The following is a 21,676-nucleotide window of genomic DNA, read 5'->3' as shown; positions in this document are numbered from 1 at the left end:
GTCACTCGGCTTGTTTCAGGTGTCACTTCTGTTTTAAGCCGGTTAGAAACTAACGGTAATGCCGTTTTTAAACCGGCAGTAATGATCTGATGCGGCGTATACGTACTCTGATTGTTCGGTCGCGGATGTGTAAATCGTACTCAAACGCACAATAGACGAAAGTGTGCCAGACGCCGTATACGTGCGTCTATAGATGTCCATCTGGGCCGGGCCCACCGGGTGGCCCGCGACACGGCACGAAAATGGCCCGGCCCAGAACCGGCACGGCCCAGCTTCTAACGTGCCTGGGCTGGCCCGGCCCGTTCACCGTGTCGGGCTGGGCCCCAGAATTCGGCCCGTCGGGTTTAACCCGGCCCGGCCCGTCTGAGGGGGAGGCACGCGGCGGCCCGATTACGTTAACCGGCCGCGCGCGACGCGCCCCGCGGCCCAGCCCACCCCCCGCCGTCCCATAATGGGATGACTCCGCCTCGCTCGCTTCGCCAGTCCTCCTATTTACGCAGTCGCCCTCGCCTCGCTCGCTTGCTCTCGACGACTCCGCCCGAACCCTAATCTTCTCTCTCCTCTCGGATCTGCGCGCCGCCGTCCGCCGGTGTCTCTTGTGCTTGGAATCAGTTGCACGTCGGTCGCCCGCGCCGTGCTTGGACATCTATAGTTCTATACTTCCTCTCTGTCCTTACCTTCCTCTCCCGGTTCTCTCCCTAACCCTAATCCCCTCCGGTGTTCCTCGCTCCACGGATCTCGGCCATCGTCCGTCGTCTCCGGTGCTCCGACTGCACAAGGTGAGTCCCTCGGGCCCTACTCCTTTCCCTATTCTATGATTCTATCGGTGTGTTCTTCGGGCAATATTCCTAACCCTAATTCTTCCGGTGTGTTCCTCAACGTAGGTATCGGTTAAATCGGGTGCCGTGCAGTCGTTGAGGAGTCGGAGACGGGTGTCGAGAGCCGAGAGCCGAGAGTCGGAGACCGCCAGACCGGTGTGTTCCTCGTGCTCGTTGTCGAGGTCAAGGTCTCAATACTATGGATCTTGACCCGGCTGCAGAGGATGAGGAGGCGGAGCGACAACTTGAGGACCACAATGAGGCGATGGATGCTAGACAAGCCTTATTGGGTGTTGGTGTCACTCATTTAGATCCGGTCGACCTCGAGGATTTCGTTGCCTCTAGAACAGGCACTGCTACGGACTCCACGAGCCCACCAGCATCTACCACTGCCTCTGCTGGTGGCGGCTCAAGGAAGAGATCCAAAGTTTGGAACAATTTCGACGAGTTAACCAATCTGGTAAATGGTAAGCGTGTAAGGTATGCTGCTCGATGCAAGTTCTGTCATGAGACATTAAGTGCTAGATCCTCTTCTGGTACTGGTCACTTGCTTAGACACAATTGTAGTGCTAAGAAGGCACATGATCGATCTGGCCAAACCCAAACTGTGCTTAAGTACAACCCTGATGGTTCTTTGCAGCGTTGGGAGTACTGTCCTTCTGTTGCAAGGAATGAACTTTGTCGTTTGATAGCTAGAGATGATCTACCTCTATGGCATGGCTCCACTGATGCATTTCAAGAATACATCACTCGTGCACATAACCCTAGATTTGTGCATGTTTCTAGGCAAACCACTGCTAGGGACATGATTAAGTTATATAATGAGCGTAAGGTAAACTTAATTGGTACTTTGAAAACTGATGTTACATCTGTTTGTCTAACCTCTGATATTTGGGCTGGCAAGGCTAAGGAAGACTATTTAAGTGTAGTTGCTCATTTTGTGAATTCTCACTAGGAAATAGAAAAAAGGTTGCTTGGTCTAAGGTTAATTGATGGTAAACATAGTGGTGTTAGTATTGCTAATCTGGTTGCTACTGTGATAGATGATTATGCTTTAACTGATAAAGTATTTGCAATCACCTTAGATAATGCTTCATCAAACAATACTGCCATGAAATATCTCAGACCTTTCTTGTCTGGTTACCTTGGTGTGCCTGCTCCTGTTGTGACTGATGATGATGATGATTCTTTTACACCTACTGATGATGACTTGTGCACTATGTTCTTGCATCAAAGATGTTCCTGTCATGTTATTAATTTAATTGTTAAAGCTGGTCTTCAACATTTGAAAGCTTATATTGATGACTTTAGAACTGCTATAACCTTTTTAAATGCTTCAAATCAACGAATAGCTGCATATAAAAGCTATTGTATGAGTATGGCTATTCGTCCTCGTAAGTTTGGTGTTGACATGGATGTTAGATGGAATTCTACATACTTAATGCTTAAACATCTAGTACCATACAAGTCCAGCTTTTCTGTTTTTATCAAAACTCAGTATCCTTTGCATTCTGATGGTACTCCTTTACTCACTGATGACCATTGGACAATTGCTGAAAAAGTTCTTTCTTTCCTAGAATTATTTTATGAATCCACTGTTGCATTGTCTGGTGTGTACTACCCTACTGCTACTTTGATGCTGCACCATATTCTGAGGATAGCCAGACATCTAAATTCATTTGAGAATGATAGACTTCTTAGGGCTGCTGTTGTTCCTATGAAAGATAAATTTTTGAAATATTGGAGGGATATTCCTATTCTATATGCTGTTGCATTTATTTTAGACCCAAGGGCTAAGATGAGGGGTTTTAACAAACTCCTTGTCAGGTTAGCTAGCTTAACTGGTACAAATTATTGTAATGTTCCAATTGAAGTTAGATCTAAACTATCCAAGATATTTCAGTTGTATGAAGCTAAATTTGGTGACACACGCCTGCGTGCTAATCAACACCCAACATCTCTTGGTTCTGGTAAGAAAAAAATGGCATGGGATGACATCTATGGTGATGATGACTATGATGGTGAGTTTTCTGTGGGAAGGAGACCAGGTTCTAGTTCTATCTCTACTGCTGCATCCACTTCTGAGCTGGCATCTTACTTAGATAGTGATACTATAACTGAGTTTGATGAGGACTTCAATGTCCTATCTTGGTGGCATCAGCATAAGATCACTTATCCTATTCTTGCTCTACTTGCTAAAGATGTTTTGACAGTCCCAGCTTCTACTATATCTTCAGAGTCTACCTTTAGTCTTGCTGGCAGGGTGATTGAAGAGCGTCGACGTCGCCTGGCTCCAGATATGGTCGAGGTTTTGTCTTGCATAAAAGACTGGGAGCTTGCTGATGCTCACCTGCAGCATACTGTGGAAGAAGAGACACGGGAACTTGAAGCTGAACATGAGAACTTGTACCTTGATGATCTAGAAGAACACAACCAGTAGTTGGTGATGGACAGTGGACTGGTGGAGTGGTGTTTGGCTAGCTTAGTTGTTTGCCTGATGCCTGATGGCTTATTCTTGTAATGAACATGAACTCATGGACTGTACTGTATGAACTTATGCCTTAGGGCTTAGGAGCTGTGGCTGTACTCTTTTTTCCTTCTTAGGCTTTTTTTCTCACGAGGTGTGAGTTTTTGCCTAAGAAGGTTTTTAATGAGGCAGCCATTGCACACAGCTCCATAATTATATGTTTCCATATTATATGTGTGCTTGTGTTTTTCATATTAGTTGGTTGCCTGATGCCTGATTTTAGAATTTTAGTATTTTAGTTTTTTTTGTAATTCTGTGGTTTTTCGGGCCAGTGGAGGGCACGGCCCGGAATGCCCCAGAGGTTTTCGGGCCAGCACGGCACGTTTTGGGCCTCTCTGGGCCGTGCTTGGACACATGTCCTGGCACGTGACCCGAACCGGCACGGCCCGATGCAACAGCGTGCCGGGCCAGGCACGACCCTGTTCGTGCCGTGCCTAACCGGGCTCGGGCCGGGTCCGTGCCGGGCGGCCCGGATGGACATCTATACGTGCGTCCTGGCGGAAGTTGGTAGAGAGGCCATTACACACTGCTGCTCCCGATGATTACTACTAGTAGCTCTCTGCAAATCTTGACCATCATCATCTCAAAAAAGCTAGCCAGCGGGTAATGCGGAGTTAAACTGAATCCATCGTACTGCCACCTTTTTGGTCTTTACGGATTACAGTAGACGTACAACAATATGGTTATCACTCTCAGACGAGACGAGCACTGGTGGATCTTATCCCGGCACGCACGCCGCTCGCTGCCATGTACTGTAGCGTCTCCATCTCGCCGTCGCCGGCTTTGCGTGCACGCGGGCGGCGAGGACGGAACGTCCCGGGCCACTGCGCCTGCCACTGCGCAGCAGCACCCCACCCCACGACAGCGCTCGCTAGCGCGTGCTCCGTGTCTGGCTCGGCATGCGGTTGTATGACCATGCATGCATGGTCCATGCCTTCATGTGCTATCTCACCTATACGTACAGCGTACTACGTGCACTCTATCCCTGCGACAGCAGCGTACGTGTGTTGGTATTGTACTATTGTTATACATGTCCGTATTATCGGTTCTAATAACCGCGAGGCTCATAAAGAGTATTAATATGGGTTAATGATATTTATCGATATTTGTATTTTTATTTAGTATCAATTAGAGCTATCAACAGATACTAATCTCTATATCTATTATCTCTACTGACTATTAAGAGAGTACCGTAGACTGCCCCCGCCCCCCTCCGCCCGCCCGCCTGCCGAGAACCCCGCCGCACATGCCGCGACCGCCGCAAACCCCGCCGAGCCCATCGCTTGCAATTTGCAACCAAAGCATCGGGGGCAGCAGCCGAGAGTCCGCTAGCGAGCTTACCGAACCCAGCGGTGAGATCCAAGGCCCAAGGGCTGGTGTCCCAGGGGTAGGGCTCGTAGAGGTCCTCTGGGTCGTCCTTTCCTGCCCAAGCACGCAACCGTGGAGCGAGCGCGATCCAAGCCGGCAGCGGCGCTGGGAGCGAGCCCGGGCTCTAGCGTGGAGAGGCGACGAGAGGGGCCTCCTGGACGCCAGAGAGCGGGGGAGGGAGGTGGAGAGCGCGGCTGAATCGACCATGGAATGGTGCGGCACTCAATCCCATTTTTTGTTTGACCTGTAATCGTGAGTAGGTGGCGTCCACCTGTGTGCACCAGATAGGTTGCATAGGGATTATGATTGTGTTCTTCCGTGAAAATTAGAAATTGCTTGGGTTCGGCAACTATTTAGTTTCTTGCGCTAGGTGTTGTGATTGTTTGCTATCAAAAAAATCTGCGTTGTATCCAATTAGAGATTGTTATAGCTTCCTGTTAGAAATCTGCGTTGTATCCAATTACAAACACCAGAAATTCCCTTTTTGTCGACCCTTTGCCTGAGTTTTAGGTTTGCTCCTCGGTGGACAAGGAGCAGACCTTCAGGACTTCAAGCAACAACTACAATGGTGTCTCGTCTCTTACAAATAGGGAATGACCTTGTCCAGAATGCATCCTCACTGATACAGGTTATGTGTTTGCAGTTGGTGTTGTTGGGGATTCTCTCTTCCACTTTGTCAAGGGTCTCCTCAATGCACCTTTTGGTGCATGATTTCCAAATCCTGGTCATAGTCCGGCTAGAAGTGCAAGTGCTTGATCTTTTAATGACCCATCTGTAACTGGGGGTTAGTGATAATCATGTATCGAGTGAACCAGTATGTGCCAGTAGCATTTTATGAGCTGCTATATATGGTTCCACACTTGAGTTCCCTCACTGTACATTTTTCTTTGCTATCCGTGTTTTGCAGATTACACCGTTTGACAATAAAGTGTAGCTGAAGGAAGCTTTCAATATTAGGTATGAATATGATTTTATAGTTAGCAGTTATTTGCTGAAAAATATTTACATGATCTGGGGTATATTTGGTACTTCAGATTCAAAATGTGTTATAGTAAAAATTTATGTCCTTTGGATGCCTATTTACTGAGCTATTGATTTATCTTGTGGTATGCTTATTTAATAGTTTTAGAATAGTTGAAAATATATAAAAATATAAAATGTGTGTCATCCATGTAATATAACTGTTGTTATGACCTATGAACCAATAATATGGCTAATTGGCTATGACATACATGACAAACTAATTTAACAATTCTTGACATATCTTGCTATGACACTCAGGGCATGAACAAACAGCTATGTCAGTGAGTCAGTCATTATGCATAATTTGCTTAAAAATCAAACAGTAATAAAGGAGATACGAAACTATTTGAGAAGCCCGAGGTACATATTACCCACTTCGCGTCTCAGATTTCACCTCCTCTGTGCCTATTTGTGGCGCTCGTTTTGACGGGTTTGATTGCACACTTCAGGGTATGCTCACTGGGTTGCTGCAACCTCTTGCCCCTCTCCTATTTCACCAAGAAGAGGGAGACAGAGGCTGTCATCTCCACCTATGCGGTCCTCGTGCAGCTCGCCATGGCGGAGTCCATGCTGGTGCCACAGTTCGTGACCGCCTCAGTTGTTGTGGCCATTGAGCTCATCCTAAACTTCCTCAATTACTTTGGCTGGCTCTCTAGAACACTCTGGCTGTTATGGGAGGATTTCATCATAACTTGCGGTCTTGTCGTGCTACCTCAGGTGAAAATGACTGTTTTTTATTTGGCAACTTACAAATCCAGCTGATTCTACTATTCAATACAGTGTTGATACAAATTTTTCCTTCTATCTCTTTTTAGTGAATTGAAAATGCAGGTCATGTGGTTAACATTTGTTCCCTTCATCCACAATAGCGTACTACATGGCATAATTTCTGGTTCTTTGGCTGTTGCAATGGTACGACACATCAAATTAACTTGCATTAAGCAATATATGTTTATTAATTCTGGTGTCACCTGAATGACTCAAGTAAAACTAGAAAACTAAAAAATGTATTGTCTTTATGACTCTGAAGCAACCTTTTATCATTTGCATTGTACCAAATTTGTTGACCATGCTTGATGTCAAATTTAAAGCAGCCAATGTATTAGGAGAGACATTGTTCTAAGTAATCATGTGAACAATAATGAAGTCCGTGCAAATTTGTTTCCGAGCCCAGAGTACAAACGACGCCTATGGATTCACCGGTGGTGATGCTAGACCTGACATGGTTCTCCGCGTGCAAGATAGAGGCGACAGGTGTGGGGGACAGATATCCTCCGGGTCCACTAGAAGAGTAAAAGACCTCACGAAAAGCCCAAGGGCCCAATAAATCGTAAGGTCATTCTTTCGTGGGCCTGGGAGGGACAATCAGCAAAGCAGGTTGACATGAGGCCGGATTGGTGCGAGCCCGGACGGCCCACAACGTTGAGCGAGCGACCACAACAGAGATCCGACTTTCCCGCGCTGGAGCCCCCATGCAACGGAGCCATGCGAGGATAGGTCGGCAGAACTATAGGGAGATATACTCAAACAGTTCACTATCTTTTAGTTACACATTGTTATCATATCCACGTGTATTGCCCCACGGTCGAGTATATAAGGCCTAGGGGGCACCCCTTCAGAACGATCGACCCTATTACTCAGCCACCCACCTCAACTCTCTGCATTCTCAATTCGGAGAGCTACCTTGTAACCTCATTCACCAAGCATACTCACCAGGACGTAGGGTGTTACGCATCTCTAAGCGGCCCGAACCTGTAAACATTGTCCACTGTCCCTCGTGCATCTGGCACGAACCATTTTGCTACAGTCGGCGACACCGTCCTACTCCTAAAAAACACCTTGAGGGGCAACCCCGGCCGTCACCTTCCACAGCAAGATCACCCTCCGCCCCGGATCCGTATTATGCTTCGGAACAATCTCATCCGTGGCAGATGAAGAGGGAACTCTACACCGTATTGCAGATCCGCCAAAAAAGAAGCCTCCTCCAACAAACTCCGAAAATTTCGGAGAAGCGCAACCTCCAGCTCTCCGGAAAAAGATCGCCTTCAGAAAGTCAGGGGCCAAGAGCCCGCTGACCCGGAGAACTCCACTGTCTACTTCTCCGACAAAAGAATGGACACAGATCGCGAGGAAGAAGGAGACCAAGGGGAAGCAAGTTGTTCTTTCCGTTCCTCCGCCCTCAAAGGAGAACGGAAAGAAGGTTGCCACGACAGCAGCACCATTCTATCCCGACGTCCTCTTCATCAGGAGAGTGGAGTCGCCTCCCATCTCCGACGACGAGCCGACCGCACCCGGAGAAGAACCACCTCAACGAGAATCCCGCCGACGGAGAAACCGGCGCCGGAACGTTCGGCGACATCACGAGGCCGGAGAACGGGATCCGGAGCAACCTGTCTCGCGGGACGAGGTCTCGGAGATAGGAGAAACTCCGGAAGAACGCGTCTTCAGGGAACGAAGGAACACCCGACGACGTGATCGCCGCCGAGCTCAAGAACAAGCTGAGCAAGTCACAAGGCAACGCTGGGAGAATCCACTCTTCGGGCGCAACCTGAATCCCGACTTCGCCCGAGCCATGAACACGCCGAGCGAAGTTGGGGGAGTACTAGCTCGGATAGCTGATGGACTCCCTCGGACTCCCGACGACGAGGGCTATCGACGACTGTTCACTCAGGCAGCCAACCATCTTCTACCGCTCGCTCACCCGCCGAACGATCTACGACACGCTATTAACAGCAGTCGGGACGCGTGAAGCTCCATCAATGCTTCGCGTGAACGACGACACGAGAACGAGATTCACCGCCGGGAGGAGTACGACAGGGATCATGGCATCCTAGCTCGGAGCCAGGCCACCAGAACTGAGTCGGCAACGGCCTCAACTGGTGGTACTACCCGGGGACGGTCGAGGAACCGCAACAATTACTCCCCTCCCTGGGACAGACATCATCCCCGATGACAGGAGGACACGTGTGGAGTGTCTGCTCTTACTCCACGCCTTAGGGCCATCCAATGGCCTCCTAACTTCAAGGTATCCAATGTCGATAAATATGAACCTAAGCAGGATCCAGGGGGCTGGCTAGCCGTCTACACCACCGCTGCTCGAGCTGCCGGGGCGTCCGAAGACGTGATGACCGCGTACTTACCCATTGTCCTCGGGCAAGACGCACTGCAATGGCTGCGACATCTACCCCGACACTGCATCGACGACTAGGGCGACTTCAGTCGATGCTTCACCGCCAATTTCCAGTCCCTCTCCGACAAACCGGCGCAACCGTAGGACCTCAAATCCATCAAGCGCCGGGGGGACGAAACTCTCCGGTCATACCTCAAAAGGTTCCAGACCATGAGAAATCGTATCCCAGAGGTCACGGAGGCGGCCGTGATCGAGGACTTCTACAGAGGATCCAACGACTCGGTTTTCGTTCGAGCCATATTGCAGAAGGCGCCGACTACCTCCGAGGAGCTGTTCCGGGAAGCCGACCTCTACATCACCGCCGACGAGCGAGCCCAGGACCTCATCGGGGGAGCAAAGCCCGCGCCGGCAGCCCCACGACGCGAAGCGAACCAGCAACCCGACAAACGCTGGGAGAAAAGACCTCGCGAAGAAGTGCACGTCGCCGGACCACCAACCTCTCGCGCCCGGGGAGGACCCCGCGGAGGTGAGCGCACGCTGGACGACATCCTCGACGCCCAGTGCCTGTACCACAAGGACATGCGCCACACTCTTCGGAACTGTCGGGACTTCAAGCACTCCGTCGGGCACGACCGACCCTTCCAACCTCTACCTCCTCCTCCGCCGAGGGGAGGACCAGAAGAACCACGACAACCCCATCAGCAGGAGGAGGGAGGAGGAGGAGCTTTCCCGCGCGTTGACAGGGAGGTCAACATCATCTTCGGCGGACACGGGTCGCAGGAGAACAAAAGACAACAAAAGCTCAACGATCGCCAGATACTGGTGGCGACCACCGGTCCTCCCGCCCTATACCGGTGGTCGGAGCACCCGATCACTTTCACTTGGGCGGATCAATGGCTCAACTTCGACCACCTAGGCAAATACCCACTCCTCGTCGATCCGGTGATCCGAGAGAGCCGGGTGAAGAAGGTGCTAGTGGACGGGGGAGCAGCATCAATGTCACCTTCCCCCGGACACTCCAAGGCTTGGGAGTTCACCTCAAAGAGCTCCACGAGTCGGACACTCCCTTCTTCGGCATCGTGCCGACTGAAGGGGAATACCCGCTCGGCCACATCTACATGCCCGTCACCTTCGGAACTCCGGAGAACTACAGAACCGAGTTCCTTAGGTTCGAAGTGGCGAACTTCGACTGCGGGTACAACGCCATCATCGGGAGGCCGGGATTGGCCAAATTCATGGCCATTCCTCATTACACGTACATGATACTGAAGATGCCAGGACCACAAGGAATCATAACTGTGCGCGCCGACTTCCAAGGCGCCGCAGAGTGTTTCCGAGTGGCCATCCAAGCGGCCCTCACCACCAAGCCGTCGACGATTTCTTCAACATAGGCGAACTCTAAGCCTGAGGAGGACCTTGCAGTACCGGCAAACGAAGCTCAGGCCGCGACCTCTATGCGGCCGACTGAAGAAACTAAAAGGATCAACCTGGGGTTCGCTGATGAACGCAAGACTGCCATCATCAGCTCCAACCTGGACGACAAATAGGAAAGCGCGCTCGTCCAGTTTCTGCAAGATAACCGAGATGTATTCGCATGGCAACCTGCGGATATGCCGGGAGTCCCAAGAGAACTGGCCGAGCACAAACTGAAGGTCTATCCCCAGGCAAGGCCGATTCGGCAAAAATTACGTCGTTTCACGCCCGACAAAAGAGAGGCCATTCGCGCTGAGTTAGCTCGCTTGGCGCGGCTGGATTTATTAGAGAGGTGTTACACCCCGAGTGGTTAGCCAACCCTGTTCTTGTACTAAAAAAGAATAAAGTGGATTGGCGCATGTGCGTCGACTATACTGATCTCAACAAACACTGTCCGAAGGATCCCTTCGGGCTCCCGAGGATAGATCAGGTGGTGGACTCCACCGCTGGATGTTCTGTGCTGTCTTTCCTGGATTGCTATTCCGGATACCACCAGATTAGTTTGGCAAAGGAAGACGAGGAAAAAACAGCGTTCATCACTCCGTTTGGTGCTTTCTGTTATACCTCCATGCTGTTCGGTCTAAAAAACGCTGGAGCAACTTATCAGAGAGCTATTCAAACATGCTTAGCCGATCACTGGGGCAAGCGTGTGGAGGCCTACGTAGATGATGTGGTAATCAAAACGGAGAACTCGGAAAACTTCATCGAAGACTTACAGCTGGTTTTCAACAGTCTGAGGCGGTATCGATGGAAGCTTAATCCTAAAAAATGTGTTTTTGGAGTACCAGCAGGAAAGTTACTCGGGTTTATTGTCAGCCACCGGGGAATTGAGGCTAATCCGGATAAGATTGAAGCTATCATGAAGATGAAAGCACCTCGATCACAAAAGAAGGTTCAGCGACTTACTGGATGTATGGCAGCTCTGAGCAGATTTATATCCAGGCTGGGAGAAAAAGGTTTGCCATTTTACAAGCTACTCAAGAAAGTGGATAAGTTTCAGTGGACTTTAGAGGCACAGGAAGCTCTAGATGCACTGAAAAGATTCTTGACAACACCGCCAGTACTGAAGTCGCCACGGCGAGCCACATCAACTCAACCAGCTGAAGATCTACTGATGTACATCTCTTGCACGACTCATGTGGTAAGCACCGCGTTGGTAGTCGAGTGAGCAGAAGAAGGACATACCTACCCAGTGCAACATCCTGTTTACTTCATCAGTGAAGTTCTGGGTCCCTCGAAGAAAAAGTACCCTCAAGTTCAGAAGCTATTATATGCAGTACTTCTAACTGCCCGCAAGCTACGTCACTACTTTGATGACCACAAAGTCATAGTTGTTACTGGTTTTCCAATAGGGGATATTCTTCACAACAAGGAAGCCATTGGCCGAATAGCCAAGTGGGCCTGCGAACTGGGATCTCATGACATCGAATTTCGACCTCGCACTGCCATTAAAACTCAAGCATTGGTTGACTTCGTATCAGAGTGGACTGAACAGCAAGTACCAGATAACCCAGAGACTGCAGAAGTATGGCGAATGTATTTTGATGGCTCGCTGAAGCTGCAGGGAGCCAGAGCAGGAATTCTCTTCACCGCGCCTGGAGGCGAGCACCTCAAATATGCCCTCCAGTTGCTGTTTCCGGCCTCCAACAATGCAGCCAAGTATGAAGCTCTGATCCATGGATTGAACATCACCATATCATTGGGCATCAAGAGACTGATGGTGTATGGAGACTCTCTAGTAGTCATTAGCCAGATAAACAAAGAGTGAGATTGTTCAAGCGATTCAATGGGAAAGTACTGCACTACCGTCTGAAAGCTGGAAGATAAATTTGAGGGTCTGGAATTTCATCATGTAGAAAGAGATCGGAACACGGCAGCCGATGTATTGTCCAAGCTAGGATCCAGTCGAACTCAGGTCCCACCTAGAGTCTTTGTACAAGAAATACTACAGCCGAGCATCTCAATGGATCACGCAGAAGAGTGTAATATTGTGAATCAGCTAGAGTCAGACTCTGATGACTGGAGAAGGCCAATCATCAGGTATATAAAGAATGAAGAGGAATCGGATGACAAAAATGCGGCCGAACGTATTGCCAGACAGTCAGCTCACTACACACTCATTGGGGAAACATTATATAGAAGGGGTGCATCAGGCGTCCTTATGAAGTGCGTTCTCTCATCTACTGGGAAGCAACTTCTGGATGAGGTCCATTCTGGGCAGTGTGGAGTACACGTAGCATCTAAGACACTAGTTGGGAAGGTCTTCAGGTCAGGATTCTATTGGCCAACAGCAAAGAGTGATGCAGCCGAATTAGTTCAGAGGTGCGAAGCTTGCCAGTACTTGTCAAAACAACAACATTTACCAGCACAGCAACTGCAGACCATACCAGTGACTTGGCCCTTCGCGTGCTAGGGACTGGATATGATTGGACCTTTCAAGAAGGCTCAAGGAGGATACACTCATGTACTGGTAGCAATCGACAAATTCACTAAATGGATAGAATTCAAACCCATTGCCTCTTTGACCTCAGCTAAGGCCGTGGAATTCATACAAGACATAATATTCAGATTCAGGATACCAAACAGCATCATAACTGACCTAGGATCCAACTTCACAAGTTCAGAGTTCTTCGACTTCTGCGAGCAAAAAAGCATTCAGATCAAGTATGCTTCTGTAGCACATCCAAGAGCCAACGGGCAGGTCGAGCGAGCCAATGGGATGATACTGTAGGCACTCAGGAAAAAGGTCTTTGATAAGAATGAAAAGTTCGCAGGAAAATGGATAAGGGAATTGCCCTATGTCGTCTGGAGCCTAAGAACCCAGCCTAGCCGAGCTCTGCATGGAAACACTCCTTTCTTCATGGTCTATGGGTCAGAGACAGTATTACCAGCCGACCTCAAGTTCGGAGCGCCAAGGTTGATCTTCGAAAGCATAGCAGAAGTCAAAGCCACCAGGATGGAGGACATCGATATACTCGAGGAAGAACGGCTGAATGCAGTAATCCAATCAGCACGGTACCAGCAGACTCTAAGGCGCTATCACGACAAGGCCGTGCGACAGCAATCCTTCTTAGTAGGAGATCTCGTCCTCCGCCGAATTCTAACGGGGGAAGGACGGCACAAGTTATCACCCTTATGGGAAGGACCCTTCGTAGTAGCAGAAGTCACTCGGCCAGGATCATATCGTCTCACTCAGATGGACGGCACAGAAGTCAGGAACTCCTGGAATATAGAACACCTCAGGAAATTTTATCCCTAGCTGTATTTCAAAAGCTATCGGGACGATGATGTACTCTGTAAAATAGAAATATGTCATCAATAAAAAAGGGCTTCGAAGATACTCAGTTTGTTCATGATTGACTTGCATTCTTACTTAACTCGGGGTGACCACTATGCCCTGCTAACGGAGCAATCGGCTTAAGTCGGCAACGACTTAAGGCGGTGCAACATGCTCGCGCTTACTTAACTCGGGGTGACCACTATGCCCTGCTAACGGAGCAATCGGCTTAAGTCGGCAACGACTTAAGGCGGTGCAACATGCTCGCGCTTACTTAACCCGGGGTGACCACTATGCCCTGCTAACGGAGCAATCGGCTTAAGTCGGCAACGACTTAAGGCGGTGCAACATGCTCGCGCTTACTTAACTCGGGGTGACCACTATGCCCTGCTAACGGAGCAATCGGCTTAAGTCGGCAACGACTTAAGGCGGTGCAACATGCTCGCGCTTACTTAACTCGGGGTGACCACTATGCCCTGCTAACGGAGCAATCGGCTTAAGTCGGCAACGACTTAAGGCAGTGCAACATGCTCGCGCTTACTTAACTCGGGGTGACCACTATGCCCTGCTAACGGAGCAATCGGCTTAAGTCGGCAATGACTTAAGGCGGTGCAACATGCTCGCGCTTACTTAACTCGGGGTGACAACTATGCCCTGCTAACGGAGCAATCGGCTTAAGTCGGCAACGACTCAAGCCGGTGCAACATGCTCGAGCTTACTTAACTCGGGGTGACCACTATACCCTGCTAACAGAGCAATCGGCTAAAGTCAGCAGCGACTTAAGGCGATCTGACGTGCTTACAATTACTCATATAAGGATGACTTCTATATCCCGCAAAACAGTCTTAAAACCATCACACATCATTTTACTACTGCAAATTTACGAACTGATGAATTCTGAAACAATAGGAGAATGACAATGTCGTTCAAGTACTGAAATGATATCCTCTAACAAATGTTTGACCATGTTAACCGCGCGCTCAAAGCACGCAAAATGTTTCTCTATTTTGTGATATCTTTCTCAGGAGCAATCGACGAGGAAGGGCGACTCGAGGAATCAGGAGCAGCATTCACGTCAGCCCTTATATCTTCGGGAACAACCACGCCGGGTCTCCTCATCAAGATTCGCCCCGCCCGAATGGCCTTATCCATGGCTATGTCGTGCTGGGCTCTGAGAGTAACAGAAGTTTCTTCAGCAACCTTGAGAGCCAACCGAGCAGCTTCTAACTCCTGGGCGATGGATTTCTTGGAAGCACGGAGTTCTTTGATAGTAGCATCCTTCGCTGATATCAATTGCTTGAGCCGGGTCACCTCATCCGTGGATTCCTGCAGCTTACAGCGTTGGTTGTCTAACTCTTCCATGGTGAAGCGATGACTCCTCTCCAGGATGGTCAGCGAGTTGCTAGAATCGCGATACAATCTGTCGAGACTGTCGCGAGAAGCAGCAAGGATACGTTTTTCTTCCTGCAAACAAAAGTCAACTCCCTCAAACATCAAGCAAGCAATAGGAGCACAACAAGGCAAGGCACAGTTTCATAAGTCACCTTTTCAGAATTAAGGTGAGCGTGAAGGGAAGAGCTTAGTGCATTAGCGTCATCTAAGGCAGCAGAGACCTGAGCTAGTTCAGTCTGACTTTGAGAATACTTTTCTTCAAAGTCAGAGCACCGCTGGGCCAATTCAGCCTGATCTCGAGAATGTTTTTCTTCAAGAGTGGAAATCTGTCGAGTCATACCTAGTAGGAGACAACCAAACAAAAGGGGTCAGAATGTAAAGCAGTTTAATAGTGAAGACAAAGAGAAGCAAAAAAGCACTAACCAGCATTGGTCGCCTCCAAGTCAGAGACACGATGTTGAAGTAACACTGGATTCCAACGTGCAAGAGACGAAGCTACTTCTGGAACAGGAGCACCCTGTAACCTCAGCTGGCTAGCCATCCCGTCCACCAAAGCCTGATAAGGAGAGCAGATGAGTGTAATGACAGCAGTTCATGCGGTGTAAAAATCAAGCTAAAGTATACCACAGTACCTAGAGGTTGGAAAAGAACGAAGGGACCCCCAAATCATGAGAGATCAATCGATGACCGGGCGTAAGGTCGCCACCCGAAGCAGCTTGCAACGAACCAGCAGGAACCAACTCAGTGCCATCAACAGAGCCCAAAACTTGGTCAGCGGGGATGCTGCCCTCTAAAGCGACTCCCTGGTCCAAAGCTTGGGCTACCACCATGCAGCCGGAGTGTGGAGGCGATCCCGCATGAACGTCCATGGAAGTACAAGAGGGAGACCCCGCTCGGACACCCTCGGGGGCTGGGTCATAGTTTGCACTGCCCACTTGAGCCGGATCATCCCCGGCAGCACCCTCGGGGGCTGGGCAGTGGCTTGCACTTCCCACCCGAACCAAGTCATCCCCGGGAACATCCTCGGGGGCTGGGCAAGTGTCAACACCATCCTTGGGGTCCAAGTTCTCTGCGGTAGCCACCTCTAAGGCTGATGGGCCCTCAGTTACTTCCATGGGACCAGGACGATCCAAGTTAGTCTCCTGACCCTCGAGATCGCGCTCTAAGGTCGACGAGGCACGGGATGACCTCAACCCAGCATCAAGCACATCAGCACAAACCTCCATCACACCATCATCTGCTGGCTCTGATAACAAATCCTCTAGAACCATATCCTCAAGAGTCTGATCAAAATTCGCCAGGGACAATTCTTGCAGACCGATGAGAGCAGACAAAGCAGGAGAAGGAACTCCACTACTTTCACCACTAGCGATGAACTGCCGACTGTTTTTCCGAGTCAAAGGAACTTCATCCTCTTCCTCCCCGTCGTCTTCATTAGCAACACAGGCAGCACACCCATTGGGATCAGCAACAGATGGAGCACCCACATCGGGATCAGCAGCAGATTGGGCACACCCATTGGGATCAGCGTCAATAAATTCAGTCACAGGCACTTCTTCAGCAACAGGAACCGAAGTACCAACGTCCCGATCCAAACTGGATACTCGCCGGAGGCGTCTCTTTTTCTTTTTCTGCTCATCAGCAGAAGGATCAGGTTGATTGGCTCGGCAAGGGCGCCTCGGGCGAGTACTGGCAGGCTTCTAAATATCCAAGGTCGTACCAGCCTCTGGGAGGGGCGCCACCACCAATGTCCCAGCAGGAGCAGCATCAGAAGAGTCCTCAGCCAGCAAATCAAGCATAGCACTTATCTCTGCATCACTAGGATTCAGGGGCACCTCAAAATGGATCTACCGTTCATCATCAGGAATCTCCCCGAGCGAGGCAACCAAGGCGCTAACTTCTTCAGCAGAGGGTCGCACTCTAAGGCCCAAACTGCCATCAGTGACAGGTGGATTCGACACAAAAAGAGTGAAGGCTTTGGGAGGAGGCAAGTTCCAGGCTGAATATGCCACTGGGGCACCAACATTTGACACCTTGCCTCTAAGGATCATCTCAAGTCAGTTCACCAAGTCTACAGAGGGAATTCTTCTGTTGGTAACCCGAGTTGAGTCTGCTAGGCCTCGATACAGATAAGCCGGGTATGCCCTGTCTTTCAACGGCTGAATATTCTTGAAGACAAAATCAGCAACCACAGCTTCAGCAGTCAGACCCCTCTCCTTCAGCAATCCAACTTCAGCTAGCAAAGCACCTGCCTCAGCTACCTCCAGATCCGTGGGGGACTCGGTCCAACTCGGGGTGCGAACATCCGACTGTCTTCCCGACCGAGGGGGGAGAGAGTTTCCATAATTCTCAACAATGAACCACTCCAAGCGCCATCCCTTGATACTGTCTTTGAGAGGTATTTCAAGATACTCAGTCTTCCTCCCGCGGCGCATCTCCAAGCTAGCACCCCCAACCAACTGATGTTGTCCTCCGGCCATCCTAGGGCGACAGTGATACAAGTACTTCCACAACCCAAAATGTGGCAGCACGCCAAGAAAAGCTTCACATAAATGAACGAAAATGGAAATTTGCAGGATAGAATTGGGATTCAGATGGGTCAAGTTAAGATGGTAGAAATCAAGGAGGCCGCGGAAAAAGGGAGAAATGGGAAGACCGAGGCCGCGGAGAAGGAAATGAGCGTAAATCACGGACTCATGGGTATCCTCTGTCGGGACAGTGACCCCATGGCAAATCCGCCAAGAACAGAGCTCCCTCGGGGGAAGGACCCCGATGGACACGAGGTGGAGAAGTTCGGGCTCGGAGATGACAGACATGTGGTTACCTGCGAAAGGCAACTGGCTGTTGGGGTCGATTGGAGGAATCACCGCGGCAGACGAACTCGAGGCCTTCCTCTTGGGCGCCATCTCGATTCTACCGGCGAGCAGAGTGGGAGGCGAATTGTAGAGAGGATTCAGAAGCAAGAAAGCAAGAACTAGGGCACGGAAAGCAGAGGCGGCTAAAAGCGCAACACTTATGGGATATTCCCGAGCCAGATACCGTTTCAAAAAGCGCCCAGTCAGCACCCAGCGGTTATTTCCAAAACACCGGCGTGCCACGTCATCACCCGGCAGTTATTTCCAAAACACCGGGTCCACTGGAAGATATCCCCCGGGTCCACTGGAAGAGTAAAAGACCTCACGAAAAGCCCAAGGGCCCAATAAATCGTAAGGTCATTCTTTCGTGGGCCTGGGGAGGGACAATCAGCAAAGCAGGTTGACATGAGGCCGGATTGGTGCGAGCCCGGACGACCCACAACGTTGAGCGAGCGACCACAACAGAGATCCGACTTTCCCGCGCTGGAGCCCCCATGCAACGGAGCCATGCGAGGATAGGTCGGCAGAACTATAGGGAGATATACTCAAACAGTTCACTATCTTTTAGTTACACATTGTTATCATATCCACGTGTATTGCACCACGGTCGAGTATATAAGGCCTAGGGGGCACCCCTTCAGAACGATCGACCCTATTACTCAGCCACCCACCTCAACTCTCTGCATTCTCAATTCGGAGAGCTACCTTGTAACCTCATTCACCAAGCATACTCACCAGGACGTAGGGTGTTACGCATCTCTAAGCGGCCCGAACCTATAAACATTGTCCACTGTCCCTCGTGCATCTGGCACGAACCATTTTGCTACAGTCGGCGACACCGTCCTACTCCTAAAAAACACATTGAGGGGCAACCCCGGGTGTGCGGTCGGACCCAAAACACCGACAACAGGTATGCTGTCTACACAAGCAATCACCCCAAATAGCAGTACACAAACCCTTCATCGGACTACAACGATGGAGCGCTCTGGAACAAGGTGTGGACAAACTATCCTACCACATGCATCATGTTTCGCTTGCTATCAGATAGCTGTACAATCTTTAGATTATGAAAACTGAACTTTTTGCCTTGTTGATGGTTTCTGTCCCCAGTTACTATGGAGATGCAGGAGCTGTAGCCGTGAGCATCAGCCTTAGACCTATGGTCCCTGGGGCGGGAGTGGTAGCACCATATTTGATGACGGCGTGTGGCAGATCAACTTGACACGCGCAGTGGGAATCTCTTCTATCAAGGTCCAGTATGATCAGAACGGGCAGGCCGTGTGGGGTAACAAGCATGGATTCAGCGGCGGTGTCATACTTGATAAGGTAATGTACTAACATGGCTGGAGTATCGATCAGTTTTGCTACTGAACAACAAAGTTTACGAGCGTTTGGATGATCTGACGGCTTTTGTCTTAGTCTTGGCATATAATATTCGCATATATATAACTAGGTTCTACAATTCAACAATAATCATGGGCCCGATTGTAGTCAGGTCTCTGACGTTTCACACGAACAAGCGGACGTATGGATCATACGGCGATAAGTACGACACGTACTTCTCCACGAGCTTTACCAATGGCAATGGGTAGTGGGGTTTCATAGCATGGAGGGGTGGTACATCGACGACATTGGAGTCTGGTCCATGTTCAAGAAGGCAAGGTGGCGCAGCAACGGTTTGTTAGCAGGCCGAAGACACCGACTAGCCCACAGTGCATTACAACATGGTCGCTCAGGTGTCGAGCGCTACATATACGGACGACGAGGTAACTAAAAGGTTCTTGCAAGTCCGAAACTCTGAATCCGGTTCGGAAATGTGATCGATGCATTGTAATCGTTTTTGCGGGTTGCTTATGGCATGGTGAAAGAACCGGTTCCGATGAGACAAGGGCCATGGGGTGGGGAGGGAGGCTGGGCATGGGACGACTGGGTTTACACCAGCGTGAAGTGTTGTGCCGAATCAAGTTGCCAGGATATGCATTGAGCCTTGCATATATGTTTTCCCTTGAACGCATCTACAAGTGAAGTTGGACTTCCTGCACGAGGTGCTGATGTGCGTGTAAGGCTACTACAGCACGCACGAGCAGGGAGGGCGAGCTCCGGGTCCTGAGGTCGCTCACGTTCGTCACCAACTAGGCAAGTATGGGTCGTTCGACAACGAGTTTGGCACTTACTTCTCGTTGGCAACGACAGAGGGCAAGGTGGTGGGGATCCACGCCCCCAGGCATGCACATGCCAGCACTGGCTCGAGGACTAGAGGCCTGCCCCCAAGTACGTGTTGTCCAAGTACCTGTTATGATCACCGAGCAGCTGCTCGGTTTACACGTATCTTGTTTTGGGCGAGTGGATTTTGATTACTTGTAGCATTACCATTTATTTGTTCGGGGCATAATCATACGTGTCTATTGAATTGAAGAGATGTAGATGTCCAAGTATATCCTCTTTCTTGAATTTCAAGATATTCTATATTGATTCTTTAATATTTACCACACGGATTTTACATATTATAGTTATGCTTGTTGTTTCGTATCTATGTTTATACATTTTTTTAATCCCGTGGCAACGCATGGGTATAGACCTAGTTACCTATTAAGGGTCTATTGTAGACCACCGGCGGCGCCATGTCCCTGCCTTCCCCTCCGAGGGCCATTTGCGCCTGCTCCCCGCTAGCTTCGCATCCGCTCGGCCTCCTCCCCTATGTGCACGTGCATGCGCATACGTGCTCCCCCACTAGCTTCCCATCTACCCCATCCCCTCGTGATCCGCACAAGCCTCCTCGACCACTACGTGCTTGGTCGCAAGCTGGGGCAGGGGCAGTTCGGCATCGCCTACCTCTGCATGGACCTCTTTATGGGCGTGGACTACGCCTGCAGGAGTACAGTCAACATAGGTTCGCCCCTGCACACATGACTAGGACCTCGTATCTGAGTAGGGACATAAATAGAGGTTTACTAACTAATTGACCTTCATAGATACAGTAAATAATATAGAATGTCTACTAAAACCAGAAAATTGAGTGGGGATCTGTGCCCCCGCTCGGCTCAACGTAGGTCCACCCCTGCACACATAGATATGGCAATGGGTACCCGTGACTCGATACCCGATGGGTATTTACTCCATTAGGGTATGTATGTGGGCTAAATATTCTACCCGTGGGTCTGTTATTGTGCAAAAATCTTCACCCAATGGGTAAACGGGTATAAGAACGTTCCACCTTCACCCATACTCGTTAACTCGTGGGTATAAAATACCAATATAAACTTAGCCCAAGCATGAACTTAGACTTTAGTCATCCATCTTTTTTACTATTTAATAACATTTTAGGCCATTATGACATAGAAGGCTTAACGACAATTTAATGACCATGTAATGGAACATGTAATTCACCCAATGTGTGTTGAATGTGTGGTTAAATGATGCTAGAAATTTTGTAATGGTATTTAGATGGATATACTTGATATTTGTATAATATAATATTTTGATAGATGTTTAATTTTTGTGGGTACGGGTGATCCGATGGGTAACCTATACCCACGTGGGTATGGGGATAAATTCATACCCACCAGTGTATATGGGTGACTCGGTGGGGTTATTTTTTTGTCGTGGGTATGGGGTAGTAATACCCGGTGGGTATTTACCCATTGCCATCTCTAGCACACATGACTAATATGAGTAGTTCTATTGCAAAAAAATGGTGAAATCTATTGCTATGGAGTGTGCTATTCGATAATCTTTGAAACTCAGAAGGTATATCTTTTGTTTTTTTTCATTCTCACAGGTGTGCCTCATTTGCTCTTGTGTCATATGTCATCT

General features: G+C 49.5%; 1 pseudogene; it reads left to right on the top strand.

Moving 5' to 3' along the window:
- The first annotated feature begins 3,635 nt into the window (after window positions 1-3,635).
- Window positions 3,636-20,773, top strand: LOC103645213 (uncharacterized; annotated as a pseudogene).
- Window positions 20,774-21,676: the final 903 nt, after the last annotated feature.

The sequence above is a fragment of the Zea mays genome, chromosome 1 (assembly GCF_902167145.1).
Source record: "Zea mays cultivar B73 chromosome 1, Zm-B73-REFERENCE-NAM-5.0, whole genome shotgun sequence".
Classification (NCBI taxonomy): Eukaryota; Viridiplantae; Streptophyta; class Magnoliopsida; order Poales; family Poaceae; genus Zea; species Zea mays.
Note: the sequence above shows the minus strand (reverse complement) of the source record. Positions and strands in the feature narration are given on the sequence as shown.